This window comes from Schistocerca nitens, chromosome 5 (genome assembly GCF_023898315.1).
Source record: "Schistocerca nitens isolate TAMUIC-IGC-003100 chromosome 5, iqSchNite1.1, whole genome shotgun sequence".
NCBI lineage: Eukaryota > Metazoa > Arthropoda > Insecta > Orthoptera > Acrididae > Schistocerca > Schistocerca nitens.
Window position 1 is genome coordinate 209,792,170 of NC_064618.1, and position 21,241 is coordinate 209,813,410.

A 21,241-nucleotide genomic window follows, 5' to 3' on the forward strand; every position below is an offset into this window, starting at 1 on the left:
CGTAGTGGAGTCCTGCCCAGAGGCAACGTGGTGTTCTCACGTTTCCTTGTAACACGTGTGTCGGATGACAAATGAATCTCGACAAAACTTCGGAATTTACACACGCAAAATTACAGGAATGATGTTAGGTCCGAGTGGATTCTATTACGTGGAATGTATCAAGAGGAAAGCTTGGTTAGCTATGGAAAATTATGATGGGCGTTCAATAAGTAATGCTACATAATTTTTTCTCGGCCAATTTCGTTTGAAAACTTGAGGAATTTGTTGTAGGATATCGTGAAATATTCCAGTTGCAGCCTCTAAAGTCTCATAAAAGTTCGAATAGGTGTCGCCGCTGTATGTAGCCTTCAAAACGACGTCTGTAGCGGAGGAGCGTTCCTAGCATAGAGCTGTCACTGACTTTCTTTTGGCAGGACAACAGAGCATCGGAGATGCTCACAGGTGCCTGCAGAATGTCTACGGAGACCTGACAGTGAACAAAAGCACGGCGAGTCGTTGGGCGAGTCTTCTGTCGTCATCGGAACAAGTTCGCGCAAATCTGACCGATCCACCGCGTGCCGGCCGGCGGCACGATCCTGCAATGTTGGACCTGAGCGTGTCGGTAGCCACAAAAATGCTAACTTCTCCATGACAAAGTAATGCCCCATACAATACTGCGCTCCCGAAAGGATCTCACAAAACTTCATTGGACTGTCATTCCCCTTCAGACTGGAACCGCGCGGCCTCTACGGTCGCCATGCCTCGGACATGGATGTGTGTAATGTCCTTAGGTTAGTTAAGTTTACGTAATTCTAAGTTGTAGGGGACAGATGACCTCAGCTGTTAAATCCCATAGTGCTCAGAGCCATTTGATTCATCCTACAGCCCGGATGTCACACCTTGCGACTTCCATCTGTTAGGGCCAATGAAGCATGCACTCTGCGGGAAGCACTACAGAATGATAGCGAGATTGTTTATGCAGCAAGACGTCGTCTCCGACGTCGAGCAGAAGAGTCCTACCGTGCGGGCATAAGGCCTCTCCCAGTAAGCTGGCGTAAGACCATCGCATTGAACGGAGTTTCCGTTGAAAGATAGGGTTTGGTAGCCACAAGAGTGGGCAATGTTACGCGACACTGGGATCCTGAATAAAACCAAACTTCTTTTTGAAAAAGGTGTCGCATAACTTATTGAACGTTAATTACATAAACGAATCATCGGGCTGTCAGAAAGCACATTTTGAACAGTGGCGGTTTACTTAACACCATAAGCTATATGAAGCACTGTCTACTACCATGCGGAATGACCTACAAAGAGTATTTGGTTCAGTTATGAAAACTAGTTTCATGAATCAATAGAAATCTTATAGAATCATTAATTAACGAGAAACATTATTTAAACAAACGTAGATGAGAGGAAGCACAATTAGAGCCCACTAGCCCCAGATAGTAGGAATCACAAAGACATATCGATAATTTAAAAAATAAAAATTTCGAAACATCGAAAAATAACGTAAAGCGCTTTTTAAACTTACTAAACGCGGAAGAGACTAGAAAAATATCCGTTACACCTAACTAGCCCTGCATCCTAACAGCACTGAACGCCAGCGCAGGCGATCTTGCCCTGACCTCTGTCCGCTCTTTCTCAGGCTAGCTTTCTCCCACGCGCGCAATCTGCCAAATATCAACAGACACCGCATAACACGTGATTCCATGCCAGCTTGTGCACTTAGAGCCCCATAACATTACTGCTCAGCGTTTTCCTTGTCGACCCTTTTCAGTGGACCGGGTGGTTATAATTAAACTGTAGCTACTCACATAGGTCCAGTGTGGGCTATAATTACCGCATGGCAGCGAAACTTGGAAGATATGCTGACGCGGAACCGGTTTTAGTTGTAAAAGAACGCTTCTGGTTTCGGCCAATAGGTGCTAACCTGGCGCTGCACAGCATGTCGTTGAGTCTCCGGTGCTCATATCGAAACATTATGTGCGTGGCGGTTAATACACTCCTGGAAATGGAAAAAAGAACACATTGACACCGGTGTGTCAGACCCACCATACTTGCTCCGGACACTGCGAGAGGGCTGTACAAGCAATGATCACACGCACGGCACAGCGGACACACCAGGAACCGCGGTGTTGGCCGTCGAATGGCGCTAGCTGCGCAGCATTTGTGCACCGCCGCCGTCAGTGTCAGCCAGTTTGCCGTGGCATACGGAGCTCCATCGTAGTCTTTAACACTGGTAGCATGCCCCGACAGCGTGGACGTGAACCGTATGTGCAGTTGACGGACATTGAGCGAGGGCGTATAGTGGGCATGCGGGAGGCCGGGTGGACGTACCGCCGAATTGCTCAACACGTGGGGCGTGAGGTCTCCACAGTACATCGATGTTGTCGCCAGTGGTCGGCGGAAGGTGCACATGCCCGTCGACCTGGGACCGGACCGCAGCGACGCACGGATGCACGCCAAGACCGTAGGATCCTACGCAGTGCCGTAGGGGACCGCACCGCCACTTCCCAGCAAATTTGGGACACTGTTGCTCCTGGGGTATCGGCGAGGACCATTCGCAACCGTCTCCACGCAGCTGGGCTACGGTCCCGCACACCGTTAGGCCGTCTTCCGCTCACGCCCCAACATCGTGCAGCCCGCCTCCAGTGGTGTCGCGACAGGCGTGAATGGAGGGACGAATGGAGACGTGTCGTCTTCAGCGATGAGAGTCGCTTCTGCCTTGGTGCCAATGATGGTCGTATGCGTGTTTGGCGCCGTGCAGGTGAGCGCCACAATCAGGACTGCATACGACCGAGGCACACAGGGCCAACACCCGGCATCATGGTGTGGGGAGCGATCTCCTACACTGGCCGTACACCACTGGTGATCGTCGAGGGGACACTGAAGAGTGCACGGTACATCCAATCCGTCATCGAACCCATCGTTCTACCATTCCTAGACCGGCAAGGGAACTTGCTGTTCCAACAGGACAATGCACGTCCGCATGTATCCCGTGCCACCCAACGTGCTCTAGAAGGTGTAAGTCAACTACCCTGGCCAGCAAGATCTCCGGATCTGTCCCCCATTGAGCATGTTTGGGACTGGATGAAGCGTCGTCTCACGCGGTCTGCACGTCCAGCACGAACGCTGGTCCAACTGAGGCGCCAGGTGGAAATGGCATGGCAAGCCGTTCCACAGGACTACATCCAGCATCTCTACGATCGTCTCCATGGGAGAATAGCAGCCTGCATTGCTGCGAAAGGTGGATATACACTGTACTAGTGCCGACATTGTGCATGCTCTGTTGCCTGTGTCTATGTGCCTGTGGTTCTGTCAGTGTGATCATGTGATGTATCTGACCCCAGGAATGTGTCAATAAAGTTTCCCCTTCCTGCGACAATGAATTCACGGTGTTCTTATTTCAATTTCCAGGAGTGTAATATCAACAGTATGTCTTTCTCATTTCTTTGGCCTTTTCGTGCCCACGTCTCGTTCCTAATCCATTACACATGGAAGTATTTCTATATGTGTTTATTATATTCACAGAACCAGATTTGCACGTGGTGGTAAAAAAAAAAATTTCTTCCATCGTAAATAGGTTCTGAATTAATGCATTGGAATATATACACAGTTCCGCTGGCATACTATAATTACAGCTTACACTGAACCTCTGTGAGTATCTGTACTTTTATTACAACCACCCTCCATAATGAATACTTCCTCCGCCGGTGTGTAAGTTTTAGTCCACACTAACATTTTATTTTAGAAACCCATCGTTCTACCATTCCTAGACCGGCAAGGGAACTTGCTGTTCCAACAGGACAATGCACGTCCGCATGTATCCCGTGCCACCCAACGTGCTCTAGAAGGTGTAAGTCAACTACCCTGGCCAGCAAGATCTCCGGATCTGTCCCCCATTGAGCATGTTTGGGACTGGATGAAGCGTCGTCTCACGCGGTCTGCACGTCCAGCACGAACGCTGGTCCAACTGAGGCGCCAGGTGGAAATGGCATGGCAAGCCGTTCCACAGGACTACATCCAGCATCTCTACGATCGTCTCCATGGGAGAATAGCAGCCTGCATTGCTGCGAAAGGTGGATATACACTGTACTAGTGCCGACATTGTGCATGCTCTGTTGCCTGTGTCTATGTGCCTGTGGTTCTGTCAGTGTGATCATGTGATGTATCTGACCCCAGGAATGTGTCAATAAAGTTTCCCCTTCCTGCGACAATGAATTCACGGTGTTCTTATTTCAATTTCCAGGAGTGTAATATCAACAGTATGTCTTTCTCATTTCTTTGGCCTTTTCGTGCCCACGTCTCGTTCCTAATCCATTACACATGGAAATATTTCTATATGTGTTTATTATATTCACAGAACCAGATTTGCACGTGGTGGTAAAAAAAAAAAAATTTCTTCCATCGTAAATAGGTTCTGCATTAATGCATTGGAATATATACACAGTTCCGCTGGCATACTATAATTACAGCTTACACTGAACCTCTGTGAGTATCTGTACTTTTATTACAACCACCCTCCATAATGAATACTTCCTCCGCCGGTGTGTAAGTTTTAGTCCACACTAACATTTTATTTTAGAAACCACCTGAAAGAGGTGTATATTGCACCCGCGTTTTACTCTAGTATCTTGTACTAAAGGTGTGGCTCTCTAGTTAGTGAGGATATAGTCAATGACTGACCTGCTCCCTCTTGCATACGACGTAAATTTATGGACGTTTTTACGTCAATGAAACCTAATTGTTATTCTCAGATTATTAAATGTCGCTAAGTCTCTTAGCTGTTTACTCCAATTCCAGATATCATATCCACTGATTCGACAGCGTGTTTGCTACAAATGCATTGAATTTCCTAGCGATTGTAGAACGCTCATGAGGAGGTATCGTATCCATATCAGACCGCAGGGAATGATAAAACTCGAGTGCGTCTTCTTTTCTACCTTTCCCTGGTGCATGTGCACCTACGATGTTAATAATCTCTTTCATTTTAAGTTTCAGATACGTAGTTGTTTCATTGACGGGGTGTACGACTGTGTGTACTTTTTCAGATCAGTTTTTACCATCATACACCAGAACTTCGTGTTTGCTCATACATCATCATAACATCAACCTGCTATTCAGTGGATCCTCTTTCCTTCATTTTTGTTTCAGTTACTGCAGATATGACAATGACAATTTTGCATTCAGTACTTTCTGATAATGTTCTTTTCTTTATAGAACCCTTACATTCCATACGGCTATCTTCAATAATTTATTGCTTCTATTACACTTAGCCCTTTTCGTAGCTCTGTTCGTTATCTTAGTGTCAGTACGGCTTTTCCTTGCATGGTCGTGGAAAGTAAATGATTTATTTTTCGTCTTCATGGTTACCGATTAATGTCACGAAAGCTAGCTGGGAGGCTGCCATCTTTAAACACCCAAGGAAACCCAATAGGAGAACAAAACGCCGGGCTACGAACCTGATAGAACCAGGATAGAGAAAAATAAGAGCTAGCCGAGGGAGGCTGAGAGGAAAGAGTACAGGAGACGCCTGACATGACTGAGTGGAACTAACGCGAAATCTAGCAAACGGCGCTTGTGGCTGCCACCTACATACGTCCAAGGCGGGAGCCCCCAAGTGGAAGGGGGAAGGGAGGACTATGTAATACCGGTTGATTATAATTAAAGTGCTGCTGTCCACAAGTGGAAGGGGGAAGGGAGGACTATGTAATACCGGTTGATTATAATTAAAGTGCTGCTGTCCACAGAGGCCCTGTATAGGTTGTAAGTAGCATATGACAGAGGAACTTGGTAGATATTATAATTTCTGCGAAACTCACTTACGCTGAATTATTATTAGTTCCAATTTTGGCCACCAGGAGCAAATCCGACGTTCTGAATGCAAGAAAGATATATCGAAATATTTCCATATATAGTGTATTAGGGATCAGGACTTGGGCAAGAAAGGTTAAACAAGTGCGAAAGGCATCTCATTTATTTTATTATTAACCGACGCTTACACAATTCAATACGAGCACCGGCAACATCGATGTGATTTTGTACAGCACCAGATTTACAACTGGTGGCCAAAACTGGAACTAATTTATTTTGCAAAGTAAATGGTTCCACATTAACGCACTAGCATACCTACCACGTTTCTCTGTGATAATTACAGGCCACCCTAAACCACCGTCAGTAATTGCACTTCAATTATGAACATCCGGTATCACAAGACGAACACGCCGTGTCTGGAAACTCATGAGTTTTATGATCGTGTGAATTAAATCTTCTCGAATCTCTGGGCGTTTCACATGATTAAACCTCCAGAAGTAAACGACCGAATACTCGAACAGCACACGTTTTAGTTCAACAGTGGACAGAAAATAAGAGATTTTTGAATCCTTTCTATGCAACAAGGTACTTCGGAAATTAGACACCATTGTTATTTTCTGGAGAAACGGCTTGTTTTACCAAGTAACAAAAGAGCTAACTGAACATAAAGTAAGGAAACTTGCAGCTACTTAAAGTGCAGCCAATATCAATTTGTTAAAAGATATCATTTCCATACGGTCTGTCACATGTAGGTTCTAATTTATATAAGTAAGGTCTATGTGGACGTTGATTCCACACCAGGGATCCAGCACTTAATCTCATTTGTGCTTGATCCATATTCTGAAGACATTCACTATTATTTCTTATTTATGGACGATAATTTGCAAAATTCTAGCTTCCATAGTTGGCAGGGAAGTTAACTAGCATAGTTCAGTAATGTCAGGGTTGGAGAAGAACGGCGCGAAAAGGAAGACTAAATTGAATCAAAATCAGTCTACTGTTCCAGTACAGTGGAATACAGTAAGGATGAAACTGCTATACACCGTAAGACAGTAAAACAAATATAGTATTACAGATTTCCTACAGAATGGCAACGCGATATTGACATGTAAATACGACAACAGATAACGATTAGTCAATGAGAAACATCGGATTGTTTGCCTGAGTTCTTCAGCCATGTTTTGAGTAGGATGGTCTGCCATGAGTTTCTGCACATGTGTCACTCTCTCAACCTGAGAATAGCATCTAGAGCCGATTGCAAAAACTGAGTCTGTATGATGCACACGTCCTAATAATCTGTATTTCCCCGTAACGGTTTACCTTCACGGATCCGAGTTATGCCACATAACTTATTCCCTGGAGCTGTAACACACGCCATATCATGCTGTCCATTGTTTCACTTATTGTTTAGATGTATGCCTTTCCTCGTCGATTCTGTAGAAAATCTTAAAGGGTTGAAGTCTCTCTTTATCCAATTTTCCCGCAGTCTACAATTTGCTTTTATAAAATCCTGTATCTATGCATTCACAATTTTTTTCTGCCGTCTGTAGTGCTAAGAGCCTTCATTTGGCAAGAAATTCTCTCTTTCCATATACTAAGCTGCGTTTTATAACTTTGAATAAGTCTGATGTCCATCTGTGAGACACCAAGATGCTCAACCTGTGCGGGTTATTGGACTGACAGCCACGGTTCGCTCAACAAAGGAAAATCTCACAAAATAAAAGCTGAAATATTAAACAAATGAAAGTCTAAGCGAGGGATGGATTCTGTCAGATGACGCAACGGTGGCAGTAGAACTTTCAGTGTTGCCTAAGTGGCCGCATGGATAACCCGAGATTTGAGTGCGGTCATACTGAAGAGCCATTATGGTAGTATTTATTGGTCCAGTAGTGTTAACCAATGAGCAACAAGCTGCTTGCTCATTGGAAACTGTAACCCTTTCCTAATCTTCCGACGTTTCATATTTCACGTATAGTGCTACAAGATGCCGCCTTGGTAGTCCAAAAGATCTAGAAGCTGAATGTACATGTCGAAAATGCGTCTTGACTTCTTCACAGAAATTAAAACAGTTAGTGAGGAAAACTTTTCACTTCAGGTGCTGTTTAATACCTTGGCCCCAAAGAAGTCGGCAGAGTAGAGTGGCACTATTTACTGCCAGCCAAACGGTGTGTTTTGCAGGGGTTCCGGACCGACCAGTGTGGGACCATTACTTACCAAGCACTGACGACTTCAATAGCATCTGTATTTTGGAGACATTAAAACCGAAGAAAATGAGGGAAAAATTATTCCATACTCATGTATCATCATAATCTATGAATCCTCTTTCGGCCGACATCGCATACACATAAAACCGATTTTCCCATTCAGCTTTTACTGATGATCCTTAATTGATTTTTGTCTCACGTCCTTCATTTTTGTTACTTTAATTCTAATTTCGTGTTTTCAACCAATGAGAGTGGCTTTTTATCATTTCTGCTGATACTTGATATTTCCGTCTTTCTTTCTTCTTTCATGGTGTGGGTTCCTGTAGTCATGTCCTAGTTCATGAACCACAGGCAACGTATGAGTGGCCAAGTAAGTGGTCCCGACAGTCGGGATACCAGTTACTTTGGAATAAGGCTGGGCATCTCGGACATATTCTGAGTCGTGGTCACCTTTGTGCTCATACGGCAAAGACTACCAAATCCACCGGTTAGTCCCTCAACCGTTAGGGGTAAAACTCAATGGGACTCGGGGCAAGTAAGGCTAGCAACCTGCTTCCCTGGTACTTTAAATATGATGCTGGCAACAATCAGAGCAAAATACCTCGGACCTTTGGAGGTGACGGAGTCCCACCTCTAACTGACAAACCAGTGACTCCTAAGATACGACTCGGCAAACAAATGGTAATGAGACGGGGAGCTATTAATATCAATGGGGGCTACTCTGGGAAGAAGGTAGAGCTGGCAGAGGCTGCAAGTAAGATGGTGCTGGATTTTTTTAGCTTTTAGTGACATTCGGGTAAGGGGTGAGAAAGAAGAGGAAGTGGGAGAATACAAGGTCTACCTGTCAGGAGTCAAAGCAGGAATAGCACAATGGGGTGTAGGGCTTTACATCAGGAAAGAAATGGAATCCAGCGTAGTTGCAATAAGGTATGTAAGCGAACGACTGATGTGGATAGATTTGACAGTGTCTAGCAAAAAAGGATTGTGTCAGTATATTCGCATTGTGAAGGGACAGATCAAGATAAGATGGATAGTTTTTATGGTTGGTTCAAATGGTTCAAATGGCTCTGAGCACTATGGGACTCAACTGCTGTGGTCATAAGTCCCCTAGAACTTAGAACTACTTAAACCTAACTAACCTAAGGACAGCACACAACACCCAGCCATCACGAGGCAGAGAAAATCCCTGACCCCGCCGGGAATCGAACCCGGGAACCCGGGCGTGGGAAGCGAGAACGCTACCGCACGACCACGAGATGCGGGCAATAGTGTTTATGATGCACTCAGTGATGTAGTTGTTAGAGTAAAGGACAAGGACAGTTTTCTGCTCATGGGTGATTTTAATGCCAGGATTGGAAATCGAACAGAAGGATATGAAAAGGTTATGGGCAATTTTGGAGAGACTATGGAGGCTAACAGGAACGGGAAACAAGTCTTGGATTTCTGTGCCAGTATGGGCTTAATAATCACAAACTCCTTTTTTAAACATAAGAACATTCACCGGTATACTTGGGAAGGCAGGGGAACCAGATCTGTCATTGACTATATAATAACAGATCATGAATTCAGGAAGGCTGTGAGGGACACACGTGTATTCAGGGGATTCTTTGATGACACAGATCATTATTTAATCTGCAGCGAAATTGGGATTGTGAGGCCGAAAGTGCAGGAGGTCAGGTCCATATGTAGGAGGATAAGAGTGGAGAATCTTCAGGATAAGGAAATCAGGCACAAGTACATAACAATGATCTCAGAAAGGTACCAGTTAGTTGAATGTAGTCAATTACAGTCATTGGAAAAGGAATGGACAAGGTACAGGGACACAGTACTAGAAGTGGCTAAAGAATGTCTTGGAACAGTAGTGTGTAAAAGTAGGATGAAGCAAACAGCTTGGTGGAATGACACAGTCAAGGCAGCCTGTAAAAGGAAAAAGAAGACGTATCAAAAATGGCTACATACTAGAACTCAGGTAGACAGAGAAAGTTATGTTGAAGAAAGAAAGCCAAACAGATAATTGCAGCATCCAAGAAGAAATCTTGGGAAGACTTTGGAAACAGGTTGGAGACTTTGGGTCAAGCTGCTGGAAAACCAATCTGGAGTGTAATTAGCAGTCCTCGAAAGGGAGGTAAGAAGGAAATGACAAGTATTTTTGACAGGTCAGGAAAACTGCTTGTGAATCCTGTGGATTCCTTGGGCAGATGGAGGGAATATTTGGAAGAGTTGCTCAATGTAGGTGAAAATACGATCAGTCATGTTTCAGATTTCGATGTACAATGGGATAGGAATGAGGATGGAAATAGGATCACATTTGAGGAAGTGGTGAAAATGGTCAATTGCAGTGCAATGAAGCAGCTGGGGTTGATGAAATTAAGTCGGAACTCGTAAAATACAGTTGAATGTCAGGTCTTAAATGGCTACACAGGATATTTGAAATGGCCTGGGAGTCGGGACAGGTTCCATCAGACTGGACAAAAGCAATAATCACACCAATCTTTAAACATGGAAACAGAAAAGATTGTAACAACTACAGAGGTATCTCTTTAATCAGCGTTGTGGGTGAAATATTCTCAGGTATTGTTGAAAGGAAAGTGCGAGTATTAGTTGAGGACCAATTGGATGAAAATCAGTGTGGGTTTAGGCCTCTTAGAGGTTGCCAGGACCAGATCTTTAGCTTACGGCAAATAATGGAGAAGTGTTATGAATGGAACAGGGAATTGTATCTGTGCTTTATAGATCTAGGAAAGGCATATGACCGGGTTCCTGGGAGGAAGTTATTGTCTGTTCTACGAGATTATGGAATAGGAGGCAAACTTTTGCAAGCAATTAAAGGTGTTTACATGGATAGTCAGGCAGCAGTTAGAGTTGACGGTAAATGGAGTTCATGGTTCAGAGTAGTTTCAGGGGTAGGACAAGGCTGCAACCTGTCTCCACTGTTGTTCATATTATACACTCCTGGAAATTGAAATAAGAACACCGTGAATTCATTGTCCCAGGAAGCGGAAACTTTATTGACACATTCCTGGGGTCAGATACATCACATGATCACACTGACAGAACCACAGGCACATAGACACAGGCAACAGAGCATGCACAATGTCGGCACTAGTACAGTGTATATCCACCTTTCGCAGCAATGCAGGCTGCTATTCTCCCATGGAGACGATCGTAGAGATGCTGGTTGTAGTCCTGTGGAACGGCTTGCCATGCCATTTCCACCTGGCGCCTCAGTTGGACCAGCGTTCGTGCTGGACGTGCAGATCGCGTGAGACGACGCTTCATCCAGTCCCAAACATGCTCAATGGGGGACAGATCCGGAGATCTTGCTGGCCAGGGTAGTTGACTTACACCTTCTAGAGCACGTTGGGTGGCACGGGATACATGCGGACGTGCATTGTCCTGTTGGAACAGCAAGTTCCCTTGCCGGTCTAGGAATGGTAGAACGATGGGTTCGATGACGGTTTGGATATACCGTGCACTATTCAGTGTCCCCTCGACGATCACCAGTGGTGTACGGCCAGTGTAGGAGATCGCTCCCCACACCATGATGCCGGGTGTTGGCCCTGTGTGCCTCGGTCGTATGCAGTCCTGATTGTGGCGCTCACCTGCACGGCGCCAAACACGCATACGACCATCATTGGCACCAAGGCAGAAGCGACTCTCATCGCTGAAGACGACACGTCTGCATTCGTCCCTCCATTCACGCCTGTCGCGACACCACTGGAGGCGGGCTGCACGATGTTGGGGCGTGAGCGGAAGACGGCCTAACGGTGTGCGGGACCGTAGCCCAGCTTCATGGAGATGGTTGCGAATGGTCCTCGCCGATACCCCAGGAGCAACAGTGTCCCTAATTTGCTGGGAAGTGGCGGTGCGGTCCCCTACGGCACTGCGTAGGATCCTACGGTCTTGGCGTGCATCCGTGCGTCACTGCGGTCCGGTCCCAGGTCGACGGGCACGTGCACCTTCCGCCGACCACTGGCGACAACATCGATGTACTGTGGAGACCTCACGCCCCACGTGTTGAGCAATTCGGCGGTACGTCCACCCGGCCTCCCGCATGCCCACTATACGCCCTCGCTCAAAGTCCGTCAACTGCACATACGGTTCACGTCCACGCTGTCGCGGCATGCTACCAGTGTTAAAGACTGCGATGGAGCTCCGTATGCCACGGCAAACTGGCTGACACTGACGGCGGCGGTGCAAAAATGCTGCGCAGCTAGCGCCATTCGACGGCCAAGACCGCGGTTCCTGGTGTGTCCGCTGTGCCGTGCGTGTGATCATTGCTTGTACAGCCCTCTCGCAGTGTCCGGAGCAAGTATGGTGGGTCTGACACACCGGTGTCAATGTGTTCTTTTTTCCATTTCCAGGAGTGTATATGGATCATATGTTGAAAACAATAGACTGGCTGGGTGAGATTAAGATGTGTGAACACAAAGTAAGCAGTCTTGCATATGCGGATGACTTAGTTGTGATGGCGGATTCGATTGAAAGTCTGCAAAGTAATATTTCAGAGCTAGATCAGAAATGTAAGGACAATGGTATGAAGATTAGCATCTCCAAAACGAAAGTAATGTCAGTGGGAAAGAGATATAAACGGATTGAGTGCCAAATAGGAGGAACAAAGTTAGAACAGGTGGACAGTTTCAAGTACTTAGGATGCATATTCTCACAGGATGGCAACATAGTGAAAGAACTGGAAGCGAGGTGTAGCAAAGCTAATGCAGTGAGTGCTCAGCTACGATCTACTCTCTTCTGCAAGAAGGAAGTCAGTACCAAGACTAAGCTATCTGTGCACCGTTAAATCTTTCGACCAACTTTGTTGTATGGGAGCGAAAGCTGGGTGGATTCATGGTACCTTATCAATAAGATTGAGGCTACGAATATGAAAGTAGCTAGGATGATTGCAGGTACTAGTAGATGGGAACAATGGCAGGAGTGTGTCCACAATGAGGAAATCAAAGAAAAACTGGGAATGAACTCTATAGATGTAGCAGTCAGGGCGAACAGGCTTAGATGGTGGGGTCATGTTACACGCGTGGGAGAAGCAAGGTTACCTAAGAGACTCATGGGTTCAGCAGTAGAGGGTAGGAGGAGTCGGGGCAGACCAAGGAGAAGGTACCTGGATTCGGTTAAGAATGATTTTGAAGTAATAGGCTTAACATCAGAAGAGGCACCAATGTTAGCACGGAATAGGGGATCATGGAGGAATTTTATAAGGGGGACTATGCTCCAGAGTGAACGCTGAAAGGCATAATCAGTCTTAAATGATGATGATGATGATCTTTACTTTACTATCAATCCATATTCTGTACTCACTATGCTGTCAAATACATTCAACGGGTCCAATAACTCATCCTCTGTTTCAAATAATCGTATAACAATAATGTCGTCAGTGATATTCTGTCGTCCTTAATTTCAATCGCACCCCGAAATTTTATTTTTATTTATTCGGATAGTATACTATAAATAGAAATGGTCATACATTAGTTGAATTTGATTAAGAACAGCACGTTTGTACATAACACATTGATCGAGAGGAATACTGATTTGACCCGGGTTCAATAGAACTGAAAATTAATCTTACATTTTATCTAATAAAGATATCGTGCATGGTGTGACTTTCCCAAAGCGCTATAGAAACGAAATGATTATATTCTCCCTGTGTGAGGCTCAAAATTTCTATTAGAAACCTTAGCAAAGGCGTAAAAAGATGTTCAAAATAAATTGTCTTGTCTGTGATCCGTCACACTTCCTCTGCATTTCCACGTAAGCTACACAATATAAACCTACATTGCGTGGTGAATGGTGTTTCGTACAAGTACCAGCGGTTTTCTGTTTTACTCAATTTGAATGAGAGCAAAATGACTAACCATAAACGTCTTCACTCGCACGTTTTCTCGTTATTTTCGTATACAGCAGTATCGCAAAGGATAGTGGTGTGCTAGACGACTGCCAATAAACCTCTGTGGGGACCCTTACCTCATTATTTATGAACATACTAGCATGGCCTGCCTGCAATGTAGCAGTCCCATCATAACGTTTTATATGTAAGTGACTCTACAGATGATAGCAGAGTAGAGCTTCACGCATATCTTAATAATAAATCTTTTTTAATGTGAATTTTGTTATCTAATGTTACTTCTTCTTAAAAGGTAAGACACGCAGTTTCCCAACACCAAAACCGCTCAAAGACTGCAGCGCTTCCAGGCAGAGATCGCTTCAACTCGTTTTGCTAAATGTACGAGTGTGCAATGTGAAGAATGGTGGGAAATCGTTAGTAAGGAGACGAGGCAGGAAATTCTGCTAAGGGTGGAAGCACCTTTATTAGTTTGCAGTTAATGACATCAGCAAGCAGACGACCTTTACGTAAGAAGCGACAGAGAACCAAAAGGCACCTGATGGGCTGTATGAAGAGTCACAAACAGAAAGTTGTGAGCATCGCGGAAAAAGTAAAGTTGAAAATAAGTTACGGGGTTCTCCACCTGTAGCGTAGCAGAGGTCAGGGGCTCAAGTCCTGCGTGGGTATTCAATTTAGTAAGTGGCGCGGCTGAGTATATCATTTGTATGCATCAGAATTATTGAATCACGTCCAGATTTTGTAGGGATCGTCCCTATTTTTCTATTACTGTGTCATGTCGCCACATAAGTAGGACACTACTAAGTTGCTATTTTTTTAGTTTACGTTTAAATTTTTTGTTTTTATGTCACATTGAATAATGTGAATTTCATATTCCTAACTTAATTGTCTTACTCTTGTTAGCCAAAGCCAATAAGTAGAAAGGTTGTTTTGCCACCTCATTATGATAATAGTGTTGAAGAGGTAGACCCAATGGAGGAGTACTGATATGTTTCATACTTGATGCTGTTCCGTAAGGCAAAACATTATTAACCCTATGTTAGGATTTTCCGAAGTCCGATTCATATTTAAAATTCTCAGTACATGAAATGAAAAATCAGATATCAGAGGCAGAGAACATAGTGATGACAATTACGACAGACAGAATGAAAATAGGTAGAAAAAAGTGAAAAGAATTTGCTAATTTCGAAGTGAGTGGTTATAGGATAAAAGGTGCAGAATTTTACTAACTTAAGTTGATGATGGAGGGATGACAACGCGTACATAGTGCTCTGTTTCCTTTTCAATAAACTGTGAGAGTACCCAGAGCGTCAGAAAGCATTTATGAAAAAAAGAATATACAATTTCTCTTGCACCAACTTCTAAAAGTAAATCGACTGCAAATTTTTTTAATGGAAAACATTCTTGTATTGACTACGGAGTTTCAATTGTCGATCTGTCACTTGCGTATTATGCAGTTATGCTTATCCGTAGTTATGTTTCTATTGGATGTGGTATTAGGCTAATAAGTACAATTTTCATGAACTCCAAGTTACTTCCAAAACTAGAATGTGAACTGCTGGTACAAAATGTGATGGCTCAGCATTCACTGGAAATCTAGACAATGAATTAATGATGGCACATTTATCTCTGTTTCCACAGATGCCTCCAATGAAGGTAATATTGAATCGTTTCCTGTACTGCTGAAATATTTTTCTGCGGTAAATGGGGCGAAGGAGGAATTGCTAAATTTCTATGACGATAGTAATGAAACAGATGATCTATTTTCGGAAAAAGTTTATTTTTGAATGAACATAGTTTGGAGGTTTCTAATATACCGAGTTCCGATGCAGATAATGCAACGGTGAACTTTTGAAAACATCATCCAGTTTTCAAAAGTTTTAAATCTTTGAGTACTAACATAATTACTGCAGCTAAGTGTAACTGTCATGTTGTCGACAATATGGACAAAAATTAATACTGAATTATTAAATTCAACTCAAGAGTCTCGTACTGAAAATCATGAACTCGAAAAGATATCTGACTTCGTGGAACAAGAATATTCAACAGTTCTACGCCCTATTCTTGTAAGGTGGTTGCCGCTGTTGTCAATTGCTGAACGTTTACTAAAACAGTGAGCACATAGTGTGCTGTGGGGCGATCACTCTGTTGAAGAAATAATTCAGAGGCCAAGATCGCCTAAATACTGTTTACTGGATAACCGGTTTCAACACACTAAAGGTGCCATCATCGGATCTGAATGTAGCTTAACATTTACAAACCATTCGGATATAACGATACATGAGGCAGATCAGCTGATGTAAAGTCATTGTCATAGAAATAAAAACTAAAAATTTCTACTCTCATGGTCATTCTGTTCCATCAGATATATAAAACCGAAGATACTAGAACACTGGGCAGCATTTCAGTGGCACTTTCTGTCCCAAGGGGAAGACCCGACCGACCCTTTAGTACGGACTTTGATGGAAGGCGTTATATGACATCAGCATTATACGTTTTTCTTCAATGGCCCTGTTTTGTTGATTCAGCAATTTTAAAATTTTAAAATTAGGAAGCACAACTTACAGATGTTTATAGCATTTTTAAAATCTTGAAGAAAAACCTTGAATCAGAACTGAAAATGTGAATCAAAATTAGAAGAGATTGAGCAAGTCAGACAAGGATTAATATAGGAAAGATACCACTAACGTTTGTCAGAGAACCATAAATTAACCAAATAAATGGTTTAGTTTCTAAACCTTGCCTTTTAATAAAGTTGCTGACTTCCGCTAGAAAGATGAGATGAGCGTTGATAGCCTTATAGATGTTGCAAATTACCATGGTATAAAAGTAAACGGTGACGAATCACACAATGAATTAGCAGCGTCAAGAAATTTTAATGAAACTTTTAAAAGTACAGATTTACCAACAGGTCAAAAATGTGCAGCCTCTACCTTATTAATGATATTGAAACACGTGTTTTGTATTCCTGAGAGTAATGCACATGTGGAACGAGTGTTTTCTCTAATGAAAATCTCGTGGAATGATAAACGAAACAAAATTTAGGTAAAATTGTCGAAAGTGAACTTCTTGTTAAAATAGAATTTGATATGAGCTGTTCGGACATCTTTCAGCATGTTCTACATGAGAAGAAACTAAAAATGCCGCTATGTCAGACAACAAGTAAGTCTTTTTATTTTCACCGATGTCTAAGATAAACACATTATTACATTTTAAATGTTTTAAGTTTCACGTGTGTTGTTACTAATTTAATTTTGATCTGATGACAAAAACAAAAGAACATTAGTAAGAACCATTATAAAGAACTGCGCATTAGTATGTTAACTGCTTCCTTGTATTTGATGTGTCCCGTCTTTTGACTTTCCACAGATGGAAACCCCTATTTCAGTTCGATGTGTTGTTTGTACGACAAAATAAATACCGATGGAAATAACACATGCTACATGATGTGTAATTTTTCAATGATGAGAAACTAATGGCTCTGAGCACTATGGGACTCAACTTCTGAGGTCATTAGTCCCATAGAATTTAGAACTAGTTAAACCTAACTAACCTAAGGACATCACACACATCCATGCCCGAGGCCGGATTCGAACCTGCGACCGTAGCGGTCTCGCGGTTCCAGACAGCAGCTCCTTGAACCGCACGGCCACTTCGGCCGGCTGAGAAACGAATGTGTGGGTGTACATTCTGCATCTCTTAGCAACGCTTCGACAAATGTTAAGCGGACTATGTACAAATCTGAACAAAAATGCTTGGGGATTAAAGATAGACTACTTTAATACACAAAACACAAGAATATATCTTTAGTTTATATGAAGAATATTTTTTTTTACGTTTTAAATGTTATTGTGGAAGCCACTTATTTGAGCTGAGGATCAGAAGTCAGAAGAACATATTATTATAACAAGTTTATAGAAAGAGTTTGCGGACTGAAGTTGAAAATATGAATTCATCAAAGGTAACCAACAGAAACTTTAGTTTTTCGAAGTATAAGGAAAAACATGACATATTTTAATAATATGGAAGGTTAAACAATGGAGACCGATTACATCAGCATTGACACAGACAAATTGTGATTTGTCTTTCACTAAACACTTGTTCTAATGTAGTACTACTCGTATTTCACCCTTGTTTATTAGCCCTTCAGCTAATACACTAAGGAATGTGCAAGATACCGATCCTTGTTTTAACTACATAAAGGGTGCCAGTATCCAAGTTCATTACTGGAAAAATGGGAAGAACAGCTAGCCTGCTGTATTTAATGAAGTTCTTAGTTCCTTAGATTCCTTGAAGTTCCCGAGAACAGAGTTGCTGATTCCTTGAAATTCACCGTTTTGCCCCTCTCTAGAGTGGAGACCCTTTGAAATATATGCAGACCATTTGCAGTATACGATGACATATTCACACGGTGGCGAATTTTTAGAATTCATGCAGCTGCCTATAACCGTATTCGTTTTTAGTGTTCCACACCACATTCGGTAAAAACGGAACCCTTAAAGGATCATTTTGTTGTCCGTCTGTCTGTCCGGCTGTTAAAAACCCTTTTCCTCAGCAACAGTTACACTTACCAAGTGGAAATTTATACCACGAACTATGCTCTACGATCCCCTGGCGGTATAAAAAATTGAAGGTTCTAAGCTCAGTGAAATCAAAAGATATCGCCATTTACACTACAGGTCATTAAAATTGCTACACCACGAAGACGAAGTGCTACAGACGCGAAATTTAACAGACAGGAAGAAGATGATATGATATGCAAATGATTAGCTTTTCAGAGCATTTACAGACGGTTGGCGCCGGTGACGACACCTACAACGAGCTGACAAGAGGAAAGTTTCCGACCGATTTCTCATACACAAACAGCAGTTGACCGGCGTTGCCTGTTGAAACGTTGTTGTGATGCCTCGTGTAAGGAGGGGAAATGCATACCATCACGTTTCCGACTTTGATAAAGGTCGGATTGTAGCCTATCGCGATTGCGGTTTATCGTATCGCGACATTGCTGCTCGCGTTGATCGAGGTCCAGTGATTGTTAGCAGAATATGGAATCGGTGGGTCCAGGAGGGTAATACGGAACGCCGTGCTGGATCCCAGCGGCCTCGTATCACTAGCAGTTATCACTAGCAGTCGAGACGACAGGCATCTTATCCGCATGGCTGTAGCGGATCGTGCAGCCACGATTCGATCCCTGAGTCAACAGATGGGGACATTTGCAAGACAAAAACCATATGCAAGAACAGTTCGATGACGTTTGCAGCAGCATAGACTATCAGCTCGGAGACCATGGCTGCGGTTACCCTTGACGCTGCATTACAGACAGGAGCGCCTGCGATGGTGTACTCAACGACAAACCTGGGTGCAAGAATGGCAAAACGTCATTTTTTCGGATGAATCCAGGTTCTGTTTACAGCATCGTGGCGATAGCATCCGTGTTTGGCGACGTCGTGGTGAATGCACATTGGAAGCGTGTATGCGTCATCGCCATACTGGCGTATCACCCGGCGTGATGGTATGGGGTGCTATTGGTTACACGTCTCAGCCACCTCTTGTTCGCATTGACGGCACTTTGAACAGTGGACGTTTCATTACAGATGTGTTACAACCCGTGGCTCTAACCTTCATTCGATCCCTGCAAAACACTACATTTAAGCAGGATAATGCACGACCACATGTTGCAGGTCCTGTACGGGGCTTCCTGGATACAGAAAATGTTCGACTGCTGCCCTGGCCAGCACATTCTCCAGTTCTCTCACCAACTGAAAACGTCTGGTCAATGGTGGACGAGCAACGGGCTCGTCACAATACGCCAGTCACTACTCTTGAACTGTGGTAACGTGTTGAAGCTGCATGGGCAGCTGTACCTGTACACGCCATCCAAGCTCTGTTTGACTCAATGCCCAGGCGTATCAAGGCTTTATTACGGCCAGAGGTGGTTGATCCGGGTACTGATTTCTCAGGATCTATGCAACCAAACTGCGTGAAAATGTAATCATATGTCACTTCTACTATGATACATTTGTCCAATGAATACTCGTTTATCATCTGCATTTCTTCTAGGTGCAGCAATTTTAATGGCTAGTAGTGTATGTCACATATATTGATATTCAAAAACTCGCTCATCGAAACCTATTGGATACTTCCACTTGACCTAGATTCATAAAATTTTACAAGAAGCAAGTCAATCAAAAGGAAAAAAATCCGAAAATCGGTAATTTTTAGTTACATCTCACGATACAAATATTTCTTTTGATCTCAGTCACTTGAAACTAAAGCATTCTCAAAAGACTTAGAATCCCTGGGATCAATATCTTGCGAGTATCAATGACGACAATAGGCCAAAATCATCGAGATTCTCGTTTTTCAGAATGGGTGGACTGTCATAATTAAGTCTCAGTGCGAGTCCTAGTTTCACATGGCAGTTTCTTTTACTGTCATGTTCCTAATATTCGGAACAAAATCTAGTTCGTTGACTTGTATCCCGTTTGACGTTGCTACATTCACTGAATTATCATGGATCTCTAGCGCGTAGGTACCAGAAGAACGGCGGCAAGCAGCCGGCTTTCGCAAGAGACAAACACGCGAGCAGCAGAGAGGGCGGAATTTTCGTATCAAAGCGGTCAGTGTCAGCGGGGAATAAGCAGGCTTTGGCCGACTCGGTGGCTGCGGCGATAATCCGTGGTGTCGGAGGAGCGCCGGGTTTAGCGCGACCTGCTAAAGCCGTACCCTGCGGCCGCACCCAGCGCGCTTAAAATAATTGCCCCAAATCCCATCCGTTATGAAAATCTGACTAGGGCAGCGCCGAGCCGCCGCGCTGAATAACTGATGGCGGGGCCGTGCGCGCTAATCTATCTTTGATTAAGCGAGCCGCGCCCTGCGGTAACCGCCTCCCCTGAGGAACGGCGATACATAATGGACCGCGACTGTGCCAAATTACTTAGCGGCAGTTTTAAAATTTGCGGGCGCGAGAGCATGAAGACACACCTGTATACACAGTGGATGTCCGTTTTCGAGTGTGGTGACTTTTGAATCAATATACTGTCGACAACACGGGCAATTAGGAAGAATGTCTTAAGATTTTTGAAATACTTCAGCAAGCGTAGAGCATGGAGTTAAGTTATAATGTTCCACCCCACGAAATTCCCTATCACTTTATGTCGGGAAAAATTTAATCTCACAAATAAAAATTTCTCCAAGCCGTGGTCAGAAATTTCTTTTGCCATGTGAAATTAACAGGCTCACAGATAAATGCAGTGAATGAATAATGTTTGAATTTTAAGTTACAATTATGAATGGTGTTCTCCCAGTCCTTAAATCCAACAAAGAACAATTGCTACTGAAACAGACGAAAACATTTTAATATTGAAAAACAGTCCCACGTAGTCCAGTG

At 43.5% G+C, this 21,241-nt stretch overlaps 1 protein-coding gene across 1 annotated transcript in view; it reads right to left on the bottom strand.

Annotated features, from left to right (window-relative positions):
* Positions 1-21,241, bottom strand: part of LOC126260225 (glutamate receptor 1-like) — a 1,552,181-nt gene that overhangs the window by 1,161,644 nt on the left and 369,296 nt on the right. The window lies entirely within an intron of this gene.